Below are 23638 nucleotides of genomic sequence, written 5' to 3'. Positions count from 1 at the left end.
TCCCGGATGTCTTCATTCTTTAACATGCTTCCAAGATACACATCGGAAAAGTCCAGGCGCGCCGATGCCCGGCCGGGGCTGGTTGGCGGCGTTTCCCGGCGGCCGGGGCCTCGTGGGAACAGAAAGATGGTTTGCATCGCGGCGGAGCGCGATGATTTACTCACCCGCCGAGCAGAGGAAACCGCCCTGAAACCGAAAACACCGAAAGGGTCGTTTCTGCCACCACCGTCCCGCGGAAGCAGGGACCTTCCTCGCAATCAGAACCAGAGCCTCGCTCCCCCTGCCCCGCAGAGCGATTCCCTGGCTTTCGGCTGCAATGGCCTCTCAGGCTTGTTGCCAAAAGAAGATCCAAAAACCTTTTCTGGTTCCGGTTTGCCATCTCGCCCCGTTCTTCCGTAAACGGGGAGGAGGGCGCTGGAGGGCCCAAAGCCAGGCCCTGTGACCCAGGGCGGAGGCGAAGCGTCGCTCCACGCGATGGAGAGGAGAGAAACGGAACCCCGCGACCACGGCGAGCCAGACCTCGCTGGGCACAGTCTCCCTGACCGACAGGCCCGTCGGGGCCACGCATGACTGATGCTGTTCGGGGGACAAGTCGCTGCCCGGGGGGGAGGGGGGTGCAGGAGCGCCTGGGTTGAGCACAGGGATGGCTGTGGCGACAGGCCCCTCTGTCACGCGTAACTGCAGCCTCGCCCGCTTCTGTCTCAATAAGCAAGCGCGTCTTTCTTTCCCCCTCAAGCTTTGGGGTTTATCCGAACTTCTCACTTCCCCATCCTGAGCTGTTCCCGATGGAGAACACTTTTCTTTCTTTCTTTTCTTTTTTCTTTATATATATTTTTATTGATTTCAGAGAGAGGAGGGGAGAGGGAGAGAATCATGGATCGGCTGCCTCCTGCACGCCCACACTGGGGATCGAGCCCACAACCCAGGCCTGTGCCCTGACCTGGAATTGAACCGGGACCTCCTGGTTCACAGGCGGACGCTCACCCACTGAGCCACGCCAGCCAGGCCCAATGGTGAACACTTTCTCATCCTTCCTGGGCGTCTCCCCGCTCTAGAGCAGCGGTTCTCAACCTGTGGGTCGCGACCCCTTTGGCGGTGGAACGACCCTTTCACAGGGGTCGCCTAAGACCATCCTGCAGATCAGATATTTACATGACGACTCATCACAGTAGCAACATGACAGTGAGGAAGTAGCCACGAAGATAATGTTGTGGTTGGGTCACAGCGTGAGGAGCTGTATTTAAAGGGCAAGAAGGCGGCGAACCGCTGCCCTAGGGCTTTCAGATGAACAACCGCAGGATATTAAGCAAGGCCGCGGGGCGTTTGTAGGAGCACCCGTCCTTGCCTCCTGTCAGCTGAGCTTCCTCGCTCTTGAGATCACAGAGACGAGGAAGGACACGTGAGGACTGGAGACGCCACCACCCTGTGTCCTACGCAGGGAGGGCCGCCAGCCGGCACCGAGGAATGGCTGGTCTTTCCGATTTCCCCGAAATCAGCAAATAATAAGATGGCGGTGGAGAAGGACGGTTCCCTGTGCCACATCTTCATAATCAGGGCGCCAGCTGCCCGGGACCCACGTCAGTGACAGTCCTCAGGGACGGTGTCCCCATGGGGCTCTCACCGTCGGAAGGGGCCCCGCGGTAGTGTCTCCTAACATACCCGTCCCCTCCGCACTTACTACTGGGCTTAAATTATCTCAGTCAATAAAATCACCGTTGTTGGTTCGCACCTTTCAGAAAATGTGTGTGCCTTCCACACCTCGGCAATATTTATGTGTTCTGCCATCTGTCGCCCTCTCCGCACGTCCTCCCATCCGGCGCTGGGAGGCGCGGCATCACCTGAGCACCGTAAAGCCGGCCCGCGGCTGGCGGAGGGGCGCGGCGGGCGCAGCTGCTGTCCTGCTGCCCCGTTTAATGAGGTTCCGAAAGTATGTGGCCAAGGATGCTTTCCCTCGGTTCCCATGGAAACAAGAAGGGCGCTCAGAGCAGGTGTCAGCAGCCCGGAAATCAAGATGAATCAGCGGATGACTTGTCAGCTGGCGGAGGCGTGGACCCAGCCGTGGCGCCTCCAGCTGGTGCCCAATCCCACCCTCTTCCCGGCTGAGAACATACAGGCTCGAGGGCAGAGACCCAAACTCTACCCAGACTTCGTTCTGAACACACTGTGCCGCCAGATAAGGTTTGTGCGCCTAAAAGGACTTGCGCTGTAAGAATCGCAAGATGAGAACTGCTGAGAGCGTGCGTACTTTTGTTCTTTCAGATCCTGACTGTTGTTTTATTTGGAAATAAATACATAACATGCAATTCATCCCTGCACCTCCCCTCCTCCAAGTGGTTTGATTTTATTTAAAGTCAAACTCAACCCGGCCAGCATGGCTCAGTGGTTGAGCATCAACCTATGAACCAGGAGCTCATGGTTCGATTCCCAGTCAAGGGCACATGCCCGGTTGTGGGCTCCATCCCCTCTGTGAGGCGTGCAGGAGGCAGCCGATCCATGATTCTCTCTCATCATTGATGTTTCTCTCTCTCTCTCTTCCTTCCTCTCTGAAATCAATAAAAATATATTTAAATAAATAAAGTCAAACTCATCTCAGGAGGAAACATTTTTGTTTTGCTTTAGTGAACAGAGTAGGTGCCCAGTGTTTCAGGCTAAACTCACTATTTCTAGGGTCAAAAGCTGGTTTTCATTCTAGACGATGCTGTCACAGGGAGGCCAAGTAATTCATAAACTTTCATGTTGGCTCCACGCGTTACTTCTCAGACGCCCTCTACTTGTAAAGAACCGAAAACTGGAGCATAAGATAATTTCCTACTATTCATTCTATGGTTAAGGGAGAGCTTTCGGGTGAGCAGGTGGGATGGAAATGAGCTATCTACATGGAAATGTTACTGGGGAACTGGGAAAAGACTGGACCCTTCTTCAGAAAGTTCCAGTTTGGCCCCAGAAACTTAAGGCAGAATAAACTTTGGTAGACTATAGCATAGGTCTCTCTGACTTCTGAAAAACGAAGGCATCTCTAACTTCTTGGCTTTATCTCCTTCAGGTGTTTCTCCGTCTTTGTACCGGGTCAAATAGAATTCATTAGCTAATTAGCTCAGGAAAAATAAGGCGGCATATATGCTATTTCATGTAGAAAAAGAGCAAAGTGTTCAGTTTTTCTGCTTTTTGGCTGAACTGACAGATATTCTTTGTTCTCCAGGAATGTGATGATTTAGGCCAAAATTCTGCTTCCTGAATAATTCAGATAATTGCCTCCACCCCACGCTTTGCTGGAGTTGGAGAGATTTGACTTCAAAAGGCAGGTGATCAAATTAAAATCATGTTTTGACGGACCTTATTTTAAGCTCTTTTGGGGGGAAAAAAACAGAGCGCCGTTTGCTGCTGAATTAAACATCTCCATGCATTTCGCAAACACGGGTGAATGACATCACCGCTAAGTGCTGCTAGCCTGATGTTGGGTGGGAAGGCTTTTGGAAACGGAGGAGGATGTGTCTGATAAACCAGACTTTGTTCCCTAAGGTCCACCCCATTAGACAGGCTTGTCAGGCAGACCTTAGTTCGGGTGTTCAAGGAGACAGCACTCCCATCGCGCCTCGGGGGCTGTGTGCCCACAGCGCGCTCGCCCGCAGCCCCGTAGCCGCCGCCTGGGGCGCGTCACCCACTGCCGCTGCCCTGGGCTGGGAACAGGAGAGCCGGCGGCTCCGGTCCCCTCCGCCTTTCCTGGTCCCACTCGCATCGGGGCATCTCATGCGCAGAGAGAGAGCAGGAGTCACCACGTGAAAAGAAATGAAGAGGTTTAATGCGAAGGCCGAGCGGTGCTATCAGACTGCCCCGCGGAGGAGGAGGAGAACTTCATTGTGAAATCACGGTGCCTGTGGACGCACTTCATGGGCATTTCCTCAGGCCCTTGGGTCATGGGACCAGCTCAGAACCACGGTGTGAACACGAGGTGTTTGCCGGGGGGCGGGGGGGGGGGGCGGGGGGGTGAGAGGGGGGGGTGCTGATTCATTCTGAGCCACCTGTAGGCCTGGTCCTAGTGACCCCAGGGCAGGTTTGCTGCCAGGGGTGGGCATGGGCACCTGTAACCACAGAGCTGTCCACAGTCAGACAGGGTAAAGCACAGGGAGTCACCTGTCCGTCATGCCCACTGGCGCTGGCCCCACCTTGCATGGACCCAACTCCGCGCCATCTCCCTGCCTGGCCCTGGGCTGCTCCCTGGCGATGTCCCACCTGGGCAGGTTGGAGCCTGCTCTTGGTGCTGCCTGACCTCTGCTGGGCCCCAGCCCGGCCCCGGAAGCCCAGGGCCCTCTCTGGGTGGCTCCTTCTCCAGCTAGCCCGGCCCCGGAAGCCCAGGGCCCTCTCTGGGTGGCTCCTTCTCCAGCTAGCCTGGCCCCGGAAGCCCAGGGCCCTCTCTGGGTGGCTCCTTCTCCAGCTAGCCCGGCCCCGGAAGCCCAGGGCCCTCTCTGGGTGGCTCCTTCTCCAGCTAGCCCGGCCCCGGAAGCCCAGGGCCCTCTCTGGGTGGCTCCTTCTCCAGCGCTCAGCTCAGCGAAGGCCACTTAGCATCTCAGTCCCCCTTCCAATGGCTGCCCAGCTCTTCTGAGGGGGCGCCTCCCTCACCAGATGGGTGGTGACCTTGCTGGTGGGCGGGGCTTCCTGAATAAGGAGCCCTTTGGACTCAGCACCTCTCGGTAACCTGTAGACCTGCCCAAGTCCCCTTGCTCCAGCCTTGGCAGGTCAAGGGCACGGGTGCGGCATCCTTGGAAAGCTCTTTCTCCGAATGCCAGCCTGCGCACCTCACAGCTTGTGTTTGGGTGAAGGGCTTTCTCCACCCACGTGCTCACTGGGTTCAGTCTTCTCTCAGTATCACTGTCAAGGGCTTTGTTCCTCCTTTGTTTTTGTTTGTTTTTATTCAGTTTTCTCATAAGAAAGAAGTAACGCAGTTTCATCATAGACGACTTAGAAAGAAGAGAAATGTTTGAAGAACGAAGGGGGGAATCGCCCATCATCCTACTACCTAGAGACAACTGTGATTACTGGTGCTGGCGTATTTCTTCATCACATTTATATGTGTGTCTTTTAGTAGACAAGCACTACTAAGCACACAATTTAGAGTCCTCTCCACTGTCATTAAACCTCTTAGGCAACTTTTAAAAACACGGTGAGACCTGGCATTATTTGATTATACGATAACTTACATTTCCATCATGCTGGACATTTGGACGGCTCCAATTTTATGTTAATGTAAATAGAGCTGAAATATTTATGCGGTGTGGCCCACATTTTGAGTTATTTGCTTAGAGTAGATTCCTCAAGGGGGAATTATGGGGCCAGGGAAATGAACATTTTAAGGATTCTAATTAGATACATAGTAACAAATTGCTTGCTAGAAGGTTCTCCGCAGTGGACCCTGCTCCCCGTCTTAGGGCTCGGCAGGGCTTCCCACGGTCCAGCCGCACACTGCTGCAGAACAAACCATCCCCGAACTAAGCGTTACAGCCGCTTCACTATCTCTCACAATTTTGGGGTCAGGAACGAAGGCAGGGCTCAGCCGGCCGGTTCTTCCGCCCCGCCTGGCATTGACTGGGGATTCTTGGAGGTGCTAAGCTGACTGCCGCACGGGTCTGCAGATCCATGATGGCAGCCCGGCACGGCCCGCACCCTGGCAGGCGGCTGGGAGGCTGGGCCGCCAGTCCTGTCTCAGGGTCTCTTCCCCTGGTCCCCCCACGGGTAGTCAGCATTCTTAGAGGCTGGCTCAGGGTGCCAAGGGGAGCCCACGTTCCCAGAGACAGGAAGTGGGAGCTGCCAGTCTCCAGGGCACAGCATCACGACTGCCATAGTGTGTTGTCAAAGCAGCCACAGCGCCCAGCCAGGCTCAAGGGCAGGGGACCAAGGCGTGACTTCTCACTGGGAGGAATGCCAGAGGATGTGCCATCACCTCTACTTCCCCTGTCCAGCATGGAGTCGTCTGCAGGAAGTATTTACTGACTTGTTACTGGGTTCGTTTGAAAGCGAAGAGATAGTAAACCAGTACTGCTTTCCTGTTACTGTATTCCTTCCGATCTGAAACATCGTCATCCGTTTATGGCCACTGGAGTTTTCCCACCGGTGACTGGTTTGGTCCTGTCTGGGGCCTCTCCTGCTCTGCCTCTGACAACGGGGGGGGTGTTGGGAGGTCATTTAAACTCCCTGCATCGCCACCGCCTCCTCTGTGGATGAGGGGCCATAATGTTATGTATCTGAGAACCCGCCAGCAGCTGTGAGACTCAGCTGAGAGAAAGAACGTGAAGTGCTCGTTGACACCGTGCCTGCCCCGCAATAAACACGCAGCCCGCCTGTGGCTGTTACTGATGGAGCTGCTGGCGCAGAGGGCGGCTCTAGTCCTCGCCGCCCAGCCTGCGGCCAGAATGCAGGGCCCCTGGGCTGCCGGGGCGCAGAGCGACGTCAGGCAAAGGCAAAGCCAGGCTCCCTCTGTGCTCTGCTCAATGCCAGCTGCCAGCCCCAGTTCCCTGGCACCGCTACCCAAGGGCAGGGAGCTGCCGGCTTGCGAGTGGGCGCGGTGCCATCCTAGGAGATGGGAATGCGAGCAGGCAGCCAGGGGAACATGTATGTGTCCTGCTGTGTGTGTTAAACAAACCGTTCCCAGCCGGGGAGCCCGAAAACACCTGCCAGTCCCGGGCTTACGGACCCTGGTAACAGGAGACATAAACCCTGCTCCAGGGAAAATTACCTTCCAAACCTTTAAAAAAGAAAAGAAAAGAAAAGAAAAGAAAAGAAAAGAAAAGAAAAGAAAAGAAAAGAAAAGAAACAGCATAGTATAGCCAGCAAATGCAGAGCAGTTGATTTATGCCTCTTCCATCAAAGTGAAATAAATGTTATTCCCTGGAAACGAGACCAGCCCTCTGAGGCTGGAGGGAGTAAACGCTTTTGCTGAGCCCTGAGCACACACTGCCTTCCTGATTCGAGCCCAGCGAGGCCTGGCCTCAGCCGGTCGCCTCTGTGGGAGGCGTTTTGGACCAGGCATCAAACTGCAGCCTGGCCAGCCCTTGGCACCTCTGGAGGGAAAGCCAGGTGATGGGGACTCGAAGGCCAGGACTCCCCCGCCGCCTGCCGGCTGGGTAACAGGCTTCCTGAGCCTCAGTTTCCCCATTCGCTCCACGGGCTGCAAACACGAATGTGAAACCACACAGAGCAAAGGCCTTTTGCTGCGTGAGACGTGCTCATCACTGCAGCAAGCAGCCTGTTCTTTCTTTACTGCTCTTTTAAAACAGGGGTGGGAAGGTCCGGCCATGGGCCATACAAGGCCCGAGAGATCACGTGGTCCGGACCTGCCAAGGCATTAGGGTGAGTTCATTAAACGTCTGACCAGATCTAGCAGGCTGACGTTTAAGTGGGTAATTTTGTGTGGCCCGCGAATGATGTTATAAATATCCAATGGCCCTTGGCAGGAAAAAGGTTCCCCACCCCTGGTTCAAAAGGATCTTCACATCTAGCCTATTTTTATTCTTTAACGGCTTTGGAAGGGCTCACTAAGTATTATTTTTCCATTTTACAGAGTAGAAAACTCAGGTGCACTTGAGTTTGACTAACGGGGGGGGGGGGGGGGGCCTGTCTGGGGTGTCCTCTTCTGCTGACAATGGCAGGGGAGCCAGAAGGCCAATGGAAACCCTCCCTGTCTCTCAGGGTCTAGGCCAGCTGTGGGCAAACTACGGCCCGCAGGCCGGATCCAGCCCGTTTGAAATGAATAAAACTAAAAAAAAAAAAAAAAAAGACCGTACCCTTTTATGTAATGATGTTTACTTTGAATTTATATTAGTTCACACAAACACTCCATCCATGCTTTTGTTCCGGCCCTCCGGTCCAGTTTAAGAACCCATTGTGGCCCTTGAGTTAAAAAGTTTGCCCACCCCTGGTCTAGGCTCAAAACCAGTGACTGCCACTTCTGCCCACATCATTGACCAAATCACGCCACGTGGCCCAGCCCAAAGGCAACACTCCCACCAAGGGGCCAGGGCCAGAATGTGGTGGGGTCAGGGGTGAAGAAGGGGGGCCAAGTCCCAACACCTCATCATCTGCAGAGAAGAGGGAACAAGTTCTGACTGGCCTGCAACGGCCCCGCCCACCCGCATGCTGGTCGGCGGGCCCTCGGCTGGCAGGCAGGGCCACCTGGGCCAGGTGTCTCCTCGCCCAGCAGACTAGCCTGCGTCTGTTCGCGTGTCTATGTCCTGGTCCCAAGGGCAGCAGGCGACCTAGCCAGGCGTGTAGGCACTTTTTCTGCCTTCACTGTCTCGCTTGCTAATGTCCCAGTAGCCCAGTGGTTCTCAACCTTCCTAATGCCGCGGCCCTTTAATACAGTTCCTCATGGTGTGGTGACCCCCAACCATAAAATTATTTCCGTTGCTACTTCATAACTGTAATGTTGCTACTGTTATGAATCGTCACGTAAATATCTGATATGCAGGATGTATTTTCATTGTTACAAATTGAACATAATTAAAGCATAGTGATTAATCACAAAAACAATATGTAATTATATATGTGTTTTCCGATGGTCTTAGGCAACCCCTGGGAAAGGGTCGTTCGACCCCTAAAGGGGTCGCGACCCACAGGTTGAGAACCGCTGCAGTAGCCAAAGCCAGACATGGGGCTGGCCCAGAGCCAGTGTGGGAGGGGCCGATCCCAGGGGTCCGCAGGGGAAGTTAAATCAACGATGGGCCCTTTGGTAATCTACCACAGTGCCTGGTGGGGGCACGCCACAAATGCACAGCACACTTCCTCCTTCAGAGCGTGGGGCTGACAGGCACGTGGGGAGCACAGCCCACACGTCATACGTGTGGCTGATATGTTCCAGACCCGCAGACACGCATATCGTTTCCCACCGTGGCCACATAAACCTCCTGGCCCTCCCTGGGCTTTCTACTCAGACACATGCTAAGAGCCCTGTCTCAGGGGCTACATAAACATTAACAAACGTATTTCCAGGCCTTTGGAAGAAAGATGTGACTGTCTTGGAGGCAAGCTTATTTTGGGGGTGGGGTGGGGCAGGGGATCTTGTAGCTGCGATTCGAGATGAATTCTCAGAAAGCATTTTGGTGAACAGAAGTGGGGTTCTGGAGGTTTCCGCCTCACCCCGCAGCCGCGCACCCACGTGCCAGGCGGTGCCAGGCTGGTTTCTGAGGATGTGCCTGGGCTTTGCGGAGTGACAAGGTCCCCACAGCTGAGGGTTGACTCCATAAATGCATTCAAACGCATCCGCCCGTTTTGCATCATATTTCTGGAAAAGGGAAAAAACATTTTCCAAATTGGAGGGGACAGGGAGGGGGAAATGTGTTTGGAATTGTTGCAATTAGTCACGCTTTGGAATATCCCGGGGAAAGTCTACTCCTGAGTTACTATTGACGTAGCGAAGAGGAGGTTAAAAGAGGTCTGCAGGCTCCGTTCACTAACCTCGCTGTTGTTTTTATTTTCTGGTTCGTTTTTCCGATGGGTGGGAGATCACGGGGTCAGACCCTGTGGAGCGGCAGGCAAACCGGCCCCGCAGAGCCCAGGCCCCGCCTTCCAGAGGGCTTGCTGGCCGCCTTCACAGCCACAGCCACAGCCACAGCCACAGCCACAGCCACAGCCACAGCGCCGGAGCGGCACGGGTCCTGGTCCCACGTCCTGTGGGAGGGCGTCCTTCCTCCGGGTCCTGCCCGTCCTCTGCAGGCTGCTCAGAGCTCCACCTCCAGGAAGCCTTCGTGGGATGCACTTCTGCTTCTGTGGCTCTCGGCCCTCCTCGGCGCCTCCTCGCAGTGGCAGGGGGCCAGCGTGCCCAGCTACCCCGGCAGGATGGAAGCACCTCTGCCCCAGCTGCAGCCCTCCCTGCCAGTGCCTTGGGCGACCAGGAAAAAACTCCTGTTGGGCCTCACGCTCTCCATCCCAGAGCAGGCATGGGCTCCACTCTGCAGGACCACAGGGACACGGTTCAATTTTTGGTCAGGGCACCCGCCTGGGTTGGGGGCTCGATCTCCAGTAGGAGGTATGCAGGGGGCAGCCGATGGGTGATTCTCTCTCATCATTGATGTTTCTCTCTCTCCCTCTCCCTTCGTCTCTGAAATCAATAGAAACATATTAAAAACAAAATAAAAGTAAGACGCCATGAAAGTCCAGAGCAGGCCCCGGGCTCTGAGCGCCCAGCAGGGAGCACGATGGGGGTCAGTGCTCCCTCCGGAGAGGGCCTGCCCGGGGAAACCCCGCCTACAGGCTTTTTTGCCACAAGAAGCTGCCAGATCAGAAACGATGTCATTCACCCTCGCGTTCGGATGCCGCCCTGTGTCATCCCTCAGGGAAGCTCCTCACAGAAACCCAGGTGGGCAGCGCGTTGGGAGAAGCGGCCGAGCGGCCGGCCGAACAGACTCGGGTGGCACTGTCCCCGCTCACGGCGCCATAGCCAAGCGCCAGGGACTCGCGGCCCCTCCCAGGCCCCGGGGCGGCTAATAGATCCCTGAAGTCTTCCTCCCAGCGTTTCATTTTAAATGACAGCGATGTCTATTAAGGGGTGGGCCCTGTCAGCTCCCTGACCCCGGTCGGGGGGATGTCTTTCTATTCACACGCGAGTCATCATCTCGGGGAAGCGGTGCATGTAAAGGGGGCGCGGAGCCAGGCCCCGCGCTGGGGGCTGTCACTCAAGCTGACATCTCCCTGTCGGAGCATCTTCTCCAAGTCTTCTCCGTGTGACCTGCGGGGAAAGGTCAGGGGCGCCCTCCATCCACGCCGTCCCCGTGCCAGTCATCCTCACCTGGAAATGAAAGTTACACAGAAGCCGCAGTCACTGGGCGCGGTCTCCCGCCCGGCCCTCTTTCCCCTGTCAATCCGGCTCCCTCCTTGTGGATGGAGGGGCCCTTCTCCCCCGGGGTCCCTCCACTCTTTGCTCTCACCTGCTGTGATGTTTTCTAAGATCATCATGGCCTGCCCTAGCCGGTTTGGCTCAGTGGATAGAGCCTTGGGCCTGTCCCCGAAGGGACCCAGGTTCCGTTCTGGTCAAGGGCACCTTCCTGGGTCACAGGCTTTGTCTACAGATCTGGTTGGGGCTCCTGAGGGAGGCAACCTTTCAATATGCCTTTCTCACATCGATGTCTCTCTCTCTCTGTGTCTCTCCCTCTCCCTTCCACTCTCTCTGAAAATCAATGGGAGAGCCTGGGCTGCACTAGGTTTATGCTTTGCAAACCAGCCGGGATGTCCTCTACACAGATATGGCTCCCCTATGACTCAAGGCGACGTGAACGTTTCTACTCGAGGTTTCTCCTCCTAATTTCAGGAAGTTACGTCCGTGAAAAACGGAACTGGGGCCACCAGAAATCAATACTTTACCTGGATGACTGGCTTGAGGGTGCTATGAGTTAAAAAAACAACACAAAGACCTACTGTTAACTTTCAAACCCAATGGCAACCAGAAGTCAGACAATTAAATGGGCAGAGCATGGGGGGATGTCACCGCGGAGAGAACATCAGAGGGGAAAGACCAACAGGGACCTGTCAGGTTTCACGGCCCCGCTGACAAACGGCTGCAGTGGGGGGGCACCCAGAAGCGCATTTCTCAGGATGCTGCCGGGATCAAAGGCTAGCCGCAGAGGGGAAACGCCACAAGAAATGGCACACCCTTTGTTCTCATTATTATTTTGGGGGGCAATGTGTATTTAGACCCATAACTCAAGGGCTGGAAATATCCAAGCCAGAGTCACGAGGGGTCAGTCAGCGGGCTGCACCAAGAGGAATGCTGCACTTAGGAATTCTCGTCATACCTTCCCCTCCTGGCCGGTCCCCAAAACAGGAGGTGGGACGAGACTCTGTCAATTATATGGCATCCGTGTCCCGGAACATTGCTTTGCCTGAGCTCGGTCCCGTGTGCGTGTCAGAGAGCCCATCGTTGCTACTTTGTGGCATTTCATCCTCTCGTTATACGTCGTATCCCCTGGGCTTCTCTCTCCCTCCTCAGCATCATTTCCCCAGCTCTGAAGCCCGGTCTTCCCCGAGCTGCCTACGGTTCCACCTGTGTCCCCGGCGCCGAAATCTGCCCATCTCTCGGACGGTCCAGATGCGCAGACATTTGGCAGCAGGTCAGCCCACCGTTCAGATGTGTGGCCCCTTCAGTTTTCCTCGGGGACCCGGCAGGATGTGGAGATCGCCTGGATGCACCGCCCAGCCCCTCCGCTTCCCACACTTCGGTTATCGTGCTCATGACTGATTGTTCTTCTCCTGTAATTCACCGCCGCCGCTAGGAAGCCGTCGCTGGGCACAATCACCTGGTTAACGTTTCCCACAAACCGTTATTCCTCCGATGGAAGCGGGTAGAGAGATTACGGATGAATCCAAGAATATTCTGGCAAATATCCCCGGAAAGCTGCGTTGGGACTGAGCCGTGGTGACAAAGCAACGCGTTCAGGCTGGGCGATGGGTGGCGTGTGGAAGAGCTTAGTAAGACAGGAAGACGGTTGGCATCACTGACTCCAGGAATGTAGGCGAAGGGGGTTATGGGGCAACACGGAGAATGTAATTGAGATACATCAGAAAGGCACGTGTCACGGTCGGTGTGTCTGCATCTCCCAGGAGAGCATTGCTCACAGGATGATGCTCGGATCACTGCAAGGTGTTACAGCGGTTCTCAACCTGTGGGTCCTGACCCCTTTGGGGTCGAACGACCCTTTCACAGGGGTCGCCTAAGACCATCAGAAAACACATATATGATTACATATTGTTTTTGTGATGAATCACTATGCTTTAATTATGTTCAACTTGTAACAATGAAATTGGGGGTCACCACAACATGAGGAACTGTATTAAAGGGTGGCGGCATCAGGAAGGTGGAGAACCACTGTGTTAGGGGAACCTGCGACGTCCAGGTGTGCTGCCTTCCGCTGGGAAGCTCCTGGCGGATGTGGTCCAGGGCTGACGACAGTGCCGAGCCCCCCCCCCCCCCCCTCCGCTATCAATGCCCAGAGTGTGTCAGCCCTGGCTCAGGTCCTCAGTCCCTCCGGTGTTCCCGGGACCCACCTCCTCGCTGAGTCTTCCTTAGTGTGGCTTTTGCTAAAGGAGCTGTGCTCTGTTTTTAGTCACTTTGTAGGACAGAAAATGTCAAGCATTTATTAAAATAGAGCAGCACAATGGACATCGCTCAGCTCCGACACTCGGCAACCTTTTACCAAACTGTAGCTGAGTTCTTTTTTTATTGAGGTAAAAAATCACATAACAGTTTCCACCTTCACCAGCTGCGAAGTGTGCAGCTCCGTGTGTGCAGGGTGTGCACATTGTAAAACAGGCCTCCCCAGTTTTCTCATCTTGTTCATCTGAAACTCGACGTGCATTCAACAACTTCTTGTCCCTCCCTGTTCCTGCCCTGGGACACCACCGCTCTGCTTTCTGTCTATGAATCTGACCACTCTAGGTACCTCATAGACATGGAATCCTATCCTGTATAATGAAAGCCTAATATGCTAAGCATCCGACCGTTCATTCGACTGTTCGACCAGTCGCTATGATGTGCACTGACCATCAGGGGGCAGATGCTCTGACCAGTAGGTTAGCTTGCTGCTGGGGTCCCGCCAATTGGGACTGGGTGAGATGGTCCCTCCCTGACCCCAATGGTGCATCGGTGGGGTCCCTCGGCCTGGCCTGCGCCCTCTCGCAATCTGGGACCCCTCACCCGATCCCTGCAGGCCAGGCCGGGGGCTGCACCGGTGCACAAATCCGTGCACTGGGCCTCTAGCTATACCATAATGCCCACGGGGTTTATTCCATGCTGTAGCATGCGATAGGACTGCCTTCCTTTTTAAGGCTGAATAATATTCTACTGTATACATAGACCCCACTTCATTCGTCCACTCAGCTGTAGATGGACATCTGTATTGCTTCTACCTTTTCACGACTGCAATCGTGCTGCAGTGCATATGGGTGCTCAAATAATTCTTCAAGATTTCTTAAGTAGAGACATAAAGAAGGTTTTCTGTTTGCAAAAGAAAAACTGACTGGATTTCCGGAATGGAGATCCAGATAATTACACGGAGGTGGTTTCTAAGATAAGGCAGAGAGAACGAGTAGGAGAATTTTGCTGTCCCTGTGGCGAATGTGAATCATCCTTCAGTCACTACAGGTTTCCTGGCTCCCGGCTGAGGGCCCCCCCCTCCCACCCCACCAAAGGCACTGGGAGGTGGGCATGGAAAGGCGTGGCCTCGCCTTCAAAGAGCTTACAGCAGTTCGTGGAAGGGCAGGCTTTGGTTTCTAAAATAGCTGTATTGAAATGTGCACCCCTTCATGCATTCATTGCCCATCAGCCTGCGTCCTATTGAAACAGGTACTTTCAGAACAAGCATCTCCCCGTTGGTGCTCATGAAAGAGGCAGGCCTCCTCCAGGTGCGCCTCCTCCAGGTGCGTCTCCTCCAGGTGGGCCTCCCAGGTGTGCACTCCCGCCGACCCGCCCCTCCTCTGATTGACTGGACCTGCCGCCTGGCTCTGCCGCTGAACGCCTCTCCTCCCACCCTCCCTCTGGCATGCTCAGGAGTTTGCAGAATTGTAATATCTTCCCCAGATGTCCTGCGATTCAATGTTTTAGAAATAATCTATATTTTATTTCCTTAATTCCATTAACAGGTTTACAACTTAACATTTCGTCAGTAGCACAAAGTTGTGGGTTTTCAACCAGAGAAAGAGACATTTAATTACCGGAGAGTTTCTGTTGCAACGTTATTCTTCAACCTCCAGCGAGAGGGGCTGGGAGCCGGGCTGGCTGCCGGGCTGGGGGCTGGGCTCGGGGTGCACCCATTCCTGCCGCCTGCCTGCCCCGAGGCAGGACGCGCTGGAGGGGCCTGTGAGCGCCTTGGGGAGGAGAATGTGGCAGGAGCTTGTTACATAATAACCAGCTACACGGTCCCGGATCCCTGCCCCAGCACAACTCACGTCTTCTCTGACCGAGCAGACATTGTTCCAGGACTATCCGACCCCAATCCGTTCTCCCAAGGCCCCATTCGTCTTCTATGGAGCCATTTGCTTTTGCATAAGTGCTCCCCCCCACCCTTCTAAGGAGGCATGCGTTCTCCCAGAATGCCCCTCCATCCCTCCCCTTACCTGCTAAGAAGGCATATTCGCCCCAAATCCTAAGCACCTCCTTGAACCACATCTCTGTGAGTCCGGTGCGTGTGTTTCATTCACTCTGGGGTTTTCCACTTGCCAATGTGTCGTTTGTAAAGTTAATTTGCAGGCTCCTGAGCACTGACCTAAGAGGGTAGAAGGAAAGTTTTGCCCCCCCAACACTCTACACCTGATCATGTCATGCTGATGCTACAGGAAGTACAAATGCCCTCACACCAAGGCCTCTCTGGACGTAACGTGTGTCCCTGGCTCCCTGAAACCCTGCCCGCCCCCCACGGTCAGACCCGGACACGGGAGCTCTTGGGTGGATCTGTGCACTCGCACACACTGCCCCTCTAAGTGGCCTGTCTCCCTCCCTCTTCTCTCCCTGGTGATCTCTCCCCGTGGAGGACCAGCTCCAATGCTGTCCCATCCATTCAGTCCTCCCTGTTTTCTTCCCCAAAGGGGCTCTCATTGCCCCAAAGCTGCCCCTCCAATACCTGGCACAGTAGCCAGTACACAGGAGGTCTTGGGAAAGAACTTTTGTTTGACTCAGTGGCTGGAAGGATGGACGGAAGGATGGACGGAAGGATGGATGGACGGATGGATGAACTACAGCCTTGTTTCCCAAACGTCTCCACCTTCAGAAGCATTGAAAGGCCAGTTCCAGGCAAGAGGGGCCTCTGTCCTGGGGTTGGACCTCCTGAGGGCTCTGCGTACCACAAATACACGCAAAACTGAAGGTTTTATTTTTTATGTTTTTATTGATTTCAGAGAGAAAGGGAGAGTGGGAGAGAGAGATTAAAACATCAATGATGAGAGAGAATCATGGATTGGCTGCCTCCTGCACACCCCACACTGGGGATCGAGCCTGTAACCCAGGCATGTGCCCTGACCAGGAATCGAACCGTGACCCCCTGGTTCCTAGGTCGATGCTCAGCCACTGAGCCACACCGGCCGGGCTAAAACTGAAGCTTTTCAAGTGCACACAGGTGCCCCCAACCCTGGGTCTCTGACAGGTGATGCTGGTGCAGTGCCGCCTGCAGCCCCTGACATGCGCTCAGGTGGACAGCGCGGCTCGGGCCCCAGGGAAACGCATCTCTGCAGCTCCTGCTCTATGTCCTCGAAGCCAAAAGCACCTGAGCCCCAGCGCCTGAAGTGCAACGTGCCGGCAGATGTCAGGAACAGACATGGCCTCAGAACAGGGAGGGTTTCAGGGTCAGAGTGCCTAGGTAAGAGAAACGACCAAGTCCCTTATCACGCCCATGCCCCTGGAGAGGGTGAACACACACTGACCCATCCACGCGTGCCCCCTTCCTGGCTTCTGCCCCAGGCCCCTGGCCCCTGCTCGCGCCCCTGCCGGAGCTGCTGCTCCCAGCTCCCCACGCCAGCTCTCCCGATGACTAAGCTCTGGGCTCAAAGTCAATATTTCTTTAGCGCGGCTTCCCTGGATACTTCCTGTTTCATTTCACTTCCAGCACATCCACTCTGGGGAGGAATCTCGCTCCCTCATCCACGCAGGCCGTCTCCCGTCTCCGCAGCTAGAAATCCCCTCCGTGAGGGCGGGAATGCGGTTGGTCTCATCAGCACTCTTTACTGGGCTAGTGCCTCATGATAGATGCCAGGGAATAAAAGAATGACGCGTCTCCCATGAGACACGGGGATGGCATTTGGAGCATCGATCGCACGCCCGTCCACATCCCCCTGGTTTCACCACTAGCTTCCTGAATACGCGCTTGCTCTGAGCCCTGAGCGGATTCCGTTACCATTCATTAAGGTCAGGCAGGTGGAAGTCTTATTTCTAGTAGGGGAACGCAAAAAGCATGAATCTAACTAAAATGTCAATTGCCCTGAGGTGTGAAAAATATTTTAAAATTCTCCATTTGCTCTTTTGTGAGAGTATCCTTTGTCAAAACATTTTCTCCAGCTAGGAGTCGTGCCTGATAAATGCAAGAAGAGTTTCCCCAGAAAGCCATAAAACACGCCCAGCTGGATGGAGCTTGCGAGCTCTCAGTGCCTTCCTAGCTGACGGTGCCTGGTGAGCTGGAAGCGAGAGTGGAGAGGGAGGAGCAGAGAACCCACTGAAGACTGAGGGAGAGAGAACGGGGCAAACTAAAATCTACGGGTCGGAAGCCTTCATGGAGGGAAGGGATCAAGACCCCAAAGCTTTCCCACCAAGGTCAGGTGGGCTGGCTGGTCCTGGCCCCCGTCTGATGGTGAAAGCGCCGAGGCACTCCTCTTCCCGCCTCACACTCACACTTCTGGGAACAGAGACCCTACCCCTCTGGCCAAGGTGGGGAAATGGCCCATCCTAGACCAATCATAATCCTCCATCACCCAGACTACTGTGATTGGTCCAGATGTGGTCACATGATCCTGCCAGGCCAATCAGAATCCTTCCCTGGGACTTTGCTGGCTGGAGCAGGAACAGACATCTCCCTAATCCCTTTGCCCTCAGCTGGAAGGGCTTGCTCTTGGGAAGGAAAAAACACCCAAGAGAGACAGACAGACAGACAGATGAGCTACAGAGCCCCCAGGGCACCGGGCCCAGAGTGGGAGGGGTTGGTGCCCACTCGGTAGCCCCTGGCACACCTAGGCTCTGCAGCCGTGGCGGCCCAAACCCAGCCTCCCACCGCAGTCCCTGCGCGTTCTCCTCTGCCTGAGCTTCCTCCAGCAGGTACGGCCACACGCACAGGGAGCCTCGGCCCCAGGAGCAGCCTTCCGCCAGCAGGGGCAGGAGTTGGACCCATGACCCCGAACCCCCCAGCCCGCACAGACGATCCCGAGGCTGGTCTGTTCTCTTCTCAGAGGTCCCTGCCACCCACGCACACTCGGGGGCAGCCTCGTAGCTCCCTCACTTCCCGGTCCGCTCCCCCGTGTCCTCACTGGGACTTTCGGAAAACACCTTTGGCGTAGCAGACTCGAGTCCAAGTCCTTGTCGCAGGCTCAGGCCTCAGAAAACCCGGGCCAACCAGGAGTGGCCTGGCTGTGCTCATCTCGAGAGCCAGGCTGTGTGCCCGGCTGGGAGCTGGGTTGCCTGAACCTAAAAATCCCGTTTTTGCCTAAACTTGTGGGACTGAATGGGGCTTCTGTCACTCTCAGGGAGAGAATCCTGGAAAAGAGCAGGGGGGCCAGTCGCTGCTGAAACCAGGTTCTGGCCCGGCCGGTGGGGCTCGGTGGTTGAGCATCAACCTATGAACCAAGAGTTCACGGTTCAATTCCCGGTGCAGGAGGCAGCTGATCAATGATTCCCTCTCATCATTGATATCTCTCTCTCTCTCTCTCTCTCTCTCTCTCTCTCTCTCTCTCTCTCTCCCTCTCTCCCTTCCTCACAGAAATCAATAAAATATATTAAAAAAGAAACCAGGTTCTGAGCAACGTGGTCGCGCCTGGGAGCTGTGGGCTGGAGGACCCCGACCTTTTCCAAACTCCCCCCTCCCGTGGAAGCGAGTGAGTCTCAAGAGCAGCGGCCCTGGGGAAGGCACAGGGCAAGCAGGCGGCTCCCAGACCTGAGGCCCAGCCTTAGAGTGGCGCCCCCCTGGCAGCCACTAGAGGAGGCGGGTCCCCTCGGAGGGCAAGGCAACAGGGTCAGGAAGCCAAGGGACAGTGTCCCCTTCCCCCTGCCAGCTCCTGCCCAGGGAGGCCGGCGGGCAGGGTGGAGAGAGGCCCTCAGGGTCACTGCCGGGCCTGCGTCCTAACTGCTGCGTCTCCATAGGCAGGCCCGGGGCTGCCACCTCGGTGCTGTGTAGGACGAGGCACCTCGCCCCCTGACCTATCTCTAAAACCCAGGACGCAAATGTGCGGCGCTTCCCAGAGAAGGGGCTAGGGCTCCAGGAGGTGGGGGGGTGGGGGTGGGGGGGCTGCAGCGCCCCACAGCCGGAGTGCGTCCCTCGAAGGAGAACGAAACTCCCCAGACACCGAACATGGTCGTCTCAAGGGCCCATAAGTAGCTTCGCCGTTGGTCCTCCCGTTAGGCCGAGTGCTGAATTACAGGTCGGAATTGGTGCCCAGATCGCTAGACCTTATGGCGTATGGGTGTTAACCTGGCTGTTTAAATTAGCTGCGTGAGTGTTTAGAGGGTGAGTCAGCCGCACGGACACCTACGGGGGCCAAGCCTCCTTTAGCTCATTCGGACAGTCAACAGCGCAACCCTAGGGGTTCACTTGGGTTAAGAGCCCACAGTCCTCTTGAGATGCCAAATGTCCATGCTTATTGCACTTGGAGTTGCTAGGAGGTGAATTGTGTATTTTTTTTTTTAAAGATCAATTTGCATGAAGACCAGTAAAGAATTTTAATAATGTCAATGTATAGCCAAAAGGACTAATGTGCTAAAGTGACTGTTTTTCACCAGATAAGGAGGCCTCCAAATTTAACTGTCCTAAAGGAGACACACTGTATTCCGCGGCGGTCTGGCCCGCTTAGGCCGCTGATCATGTCTCCAGACAACGCCGAGTCCCGTCAGCCATCTTCCCGCTAACCTCATGGTAGGAAGCTACCGGATACGGCTCCTCGCCTGTCCCACAGTCAGGGATGGAAGCGGGTCCGGTTTTAATTGCAGGATTGTGAGAAATCCATTTTTCTAATCACCAGCACAAGCCTGACAATCTGTCCATCAGCCAGGAACTAAATGAAAGGAGTTTTCTCTCCCTGATACGTGGCCCGAAATATCACTAATTCGAACTGATGGAGAGGAAGAGCCCATGTATTTTGGTAAAAAACACCCACTATCGGACTCACTTCCTGCTAGCTAAGTTTTCCCCTTCAAACCCAATTAGGATCTTGAATCCGGCACAAAGTACTTCATAGAAAAGGGTCAGCCCTTCTCGTTGTCTCAGGGTCGGTACCCAGACCAGAAGAAACTGTAAGACATTCTGTGCAATGGTAGCCCTCGCCGCTTGGCTCCGTGGTGGGAGCAGCGGCCCGTACAATGAACGGTTGTGGGTTTGATCCCTGGGAGGGGTGCGTACTGAAGGCAACCCATCAGTGTTTCTCTCTCACACTGATGTTTCTCTCTCCCTTTATTTCTCTAAAAGTCAATAAAAAGCATATCCTTGGGTGAGAATTTTTAAAAACTTGCGAGGAAATGTAGTTAAAGAAATGAATGACTAAGTAGAAAGATAGGTGATAGGTAGATAGATAGATAGATAGATAGATAGATAGATAGATGATAGGTAGGTAGGTAGGTAGATAGGTAGCTAATAGATAGATAAATGGTGCCTGGCCCATGGGCGGCCCTCCGTGAGTGTGAGGGGCAGTCATGTTATTTTTATTACTGCTCTCCGTCTAAGGTTACCAGGTGGTGGGTGGTGGAAGCTTGACTAACTGTTTATGGCTGTTGTCCTCAGACATCCCAGTGCCCAATTCCCCACAGCTTGCCATGTAGCTCTACCACAGGACCCGGGAGGCAGCGGGCCCAGAGGTGGGAGCCCCAGGCTGCATGGATCAGTCAGGAAGAGACCGACAACACGTCCGCGATGGCCCCAATTCTCCTGACTTACTTGAGTCGATAGAAAAGTCACTATGCTTGCATCAAAGCAAACCTTAGCCTTAACGTCGAAAGCATAGCTCTAATGCTCAAGCCGGTCCACGGAGCCCACACTGCAGAGAATCCCGTCGAGGGGGCCGGTGAGCAGAGGCGATGACCCTGTGGCACTGTGGCTGGGAGCTCACCCCCCTCCAAGCCCCGCTCCCGCCTTCCTTCCTGCGTGCGACTCATTGGATCGACGGAGCCCCACGGGAAGGGGGACCTCGCGGTGACAGCCGGCAAGCCCCCAATTCTGCGCAGGGCCCGGCCGGCCGCTGTTCCCAGAGTGACAGCTATAATCAAGTCCTAACGAACGCCGCCTGCACAATAGCGCCGCAAACAAAGCGCCGGCGTGACGAGTGCGTTGTGTCGTCTTGTTTGCAAACATGTGCACGGTGCGATCTTCATTATTTCCGAGCCGGAAACGCAAAGCCGTCTTGCAGCCGCTGGGGCTGCTGGAGAGATGCTGACGACGTGTGGAAGAGCGCCTCTCGTGCGTCCTGAGCCCTCCCACTGGTGGGAACCCTGGTACCCACGGCGGGGCTGAGGCCAGGGCAGCTGTGGCGGGGGGGACCCCCCACGTGAGGGCGGCAGGCGTGAGGCCCTGCCCATGTCTGGCCCTCCCGTGGGTCCTGGGCCCACAGAATGAATCTCCCCTAACCACGGGCTCAAATCCAACACGATTCTTGCTTTTCTTGTACAAAATGTAGTTCCTCGAACTTTGTGTTTTCAGAGGAAAGCAGCTACCCCGCTTCTGAGAAGTGGCCCGGCGCTGGAAAAGGTGAGAAGCGTCTGCAGGGGCCGGCCTCCCGCCCTGATGTGCCAGTGGCTGTGCGTGGACAAGTTCATCTCATTAAGGCATTAAGGCCTCCTGCGCCCGCCTGAGGCTCTGTTCCGAGACCCACACAGCCTCACACACTAGAAAATTCTCAGAGGGTGCACAGCACCGCACAAATGCAGGGGATTGTCCCCCGTGGCGTTAGCTCCCATGAAATGCTTTGATGATGACACAGAATAAAATTGTGAAAATGAACAGAGGCACAGAAGGGCAAGTGTTGTGTGCTTCCGCTTATGCGAGGGACCTAGAGCAGGCAGATTCATCGACAGAAGTAGAATAGAAGTCGAATAGCGGCTACGCAGAGGTGAGGCAGTGGGGACTTCGTGTTTCGGGGGACAGACCTTTGTCTGGGATGATGTGAAAGTTCTGGAGATGGGTGGTGGCGATGGCCACCCCTCCCCAGGGGGCGACTCCCTCCTCTGTGTGAGCAGCTGTGTCTGTGTGTGCTCCTCTCAGCACCCTTGTCTTCCTTCCAGGCGACGCTCCCTGAGAGATGAGCCCGCCCTTACCCGTGCTCTCGAAGCCCATGCACGCAGGAGGTCAGGGACAGAGAGACGGCACGTAGAAAGCCGCTCATGTGGGGAGAGATGGTCGCATGCGCACTGAGGTCCCCTGGCCCCGGGCCACGCATCTCACTGGGAGTAAGAATGTTTCAGATTGGCCCTGGTGGTGTGGCTCAGTGGATAGAGCATCGGCCTACGGACCAAAAGGTCCTGGGTTGGATTCTGGTCAAGGGCATGCACCTCGATTGCAGGCTCCTCTCTGGCCCAGGCCCTGGTTAGGGCGCATGCAGGAGGCACCCAATTGATGTGTTTCTCTCACATCGATATTTCTCTCTGTCGTTCCCTCTCTCTTCCACTCTCTCTAAAAATCAAAGGAAAACTATCCTCAGTGAGGATTAACAACAAAAAAAAAACCATTTCAGATGCAAACAACTTGCTGACAACTCCTGGGATGGAATCCCCTGAGTCTATGCAAATACCATGGAGACCAGCTGGCCCAGCGATCGCTGAAGAACACGGGGGTCTCTGGAGCCTGGAGCCTCCTGTTTTGGCTTCCTCTCTCGGCCCGAGGAGTGGGCGTGGGTACGTGTTGGCTCTCTGGATGAAACAGAAGATGGGAACATGTAACTGACTTTCCTTCCACCAATGCCCCCGCCCTAATATGTTTGGTTTGATTTTCAGCTCATTAGAATAACTCCATTTACTATGTGCAATGAACTTCTAACTAATAATCACACGTAATCTACACGGCGACCCCAGGAGGCAAGCGTATGATGACAGGAACTATAATGGTTATGATATGGGGGTCTCCCGGGAGCTTGCCCAGGGGCCGGGAAGCAGCCACTGGGTCTTCGCGTGGAGGCCCGCTCTTTCCGACCTTTCAGCCTCGTCACCCCCAGGGAAGGTTGGCCAAGGAAACGTGATGGCTTGTTTGTTTTGAGCTGCAGACAGGGAGGCTAATTCGGGAGCGTGTAATTGCTCATCCCTGCTGGGGGACATTAGCTAGACATTAGCAGTGACACGTGCATCAGACACTCGTTTCCGGCTGAGTTATTACCTGTGCACAATGGTGCTCACCAGCTTGCCGGCCTGGTTTAGAAAATGCCAGAAAAGATGGACCGCGCTGCTTCCGGTTGTTCCCCACGGTCTATAACTCAGCCTGGAAATGACACCCCTCCCCCCCCCCCCCCCCGCAACACACACACACACACACACACACACACACTCACTGTTAGTAGGCAGTCCCTAGCCTCAGTCCTACATCTGCAGAGTTGGGGGGGGGGTCATGGGAAGGGGGGGCATCGCCGCCAGCACCAACTTGGGGTTCACCGCCCCCCCGCCTCTCAATGAAACATATTCAAAAATGATGAGATGTCAATAGATTCCTACGTTTGCAAACGTGTCTTCAAGAATCCCACCCTGGGCCATCTGTCCACGCAGGTAGTGACGCTCTGTGTATTAAAGGCTCATGTCTTTGACCGACACAGGGCGCAGAAAACAGTTTAACCTTTAAACCAAGCCATGTACCCCATTTTACGCTGAGAAAGACGAATTCGTGTTATTCCGTCAAATCAGCATCAACCTGACCTTTAAACACACCCGTGTTTCTTGGGAAAATATTATGGCCAGGACGCCTACCGAGGTAAATGAACAGCACAGCCGCTCCCACCCAGCGCC

This window comes from Myotis nattereri, assembly GCF_964212035.1.
Source record: "Myotis nattereri genome assembly, chromosome: 13".
NCBI lineage: Eukaryota > Metazoa > Chordata > Mammalia > Chiroptera > Vespertilionidae > Myotis > Myotis nattereri.
This window is presented reverse-complemented; position numbering follows the sequence as displayed.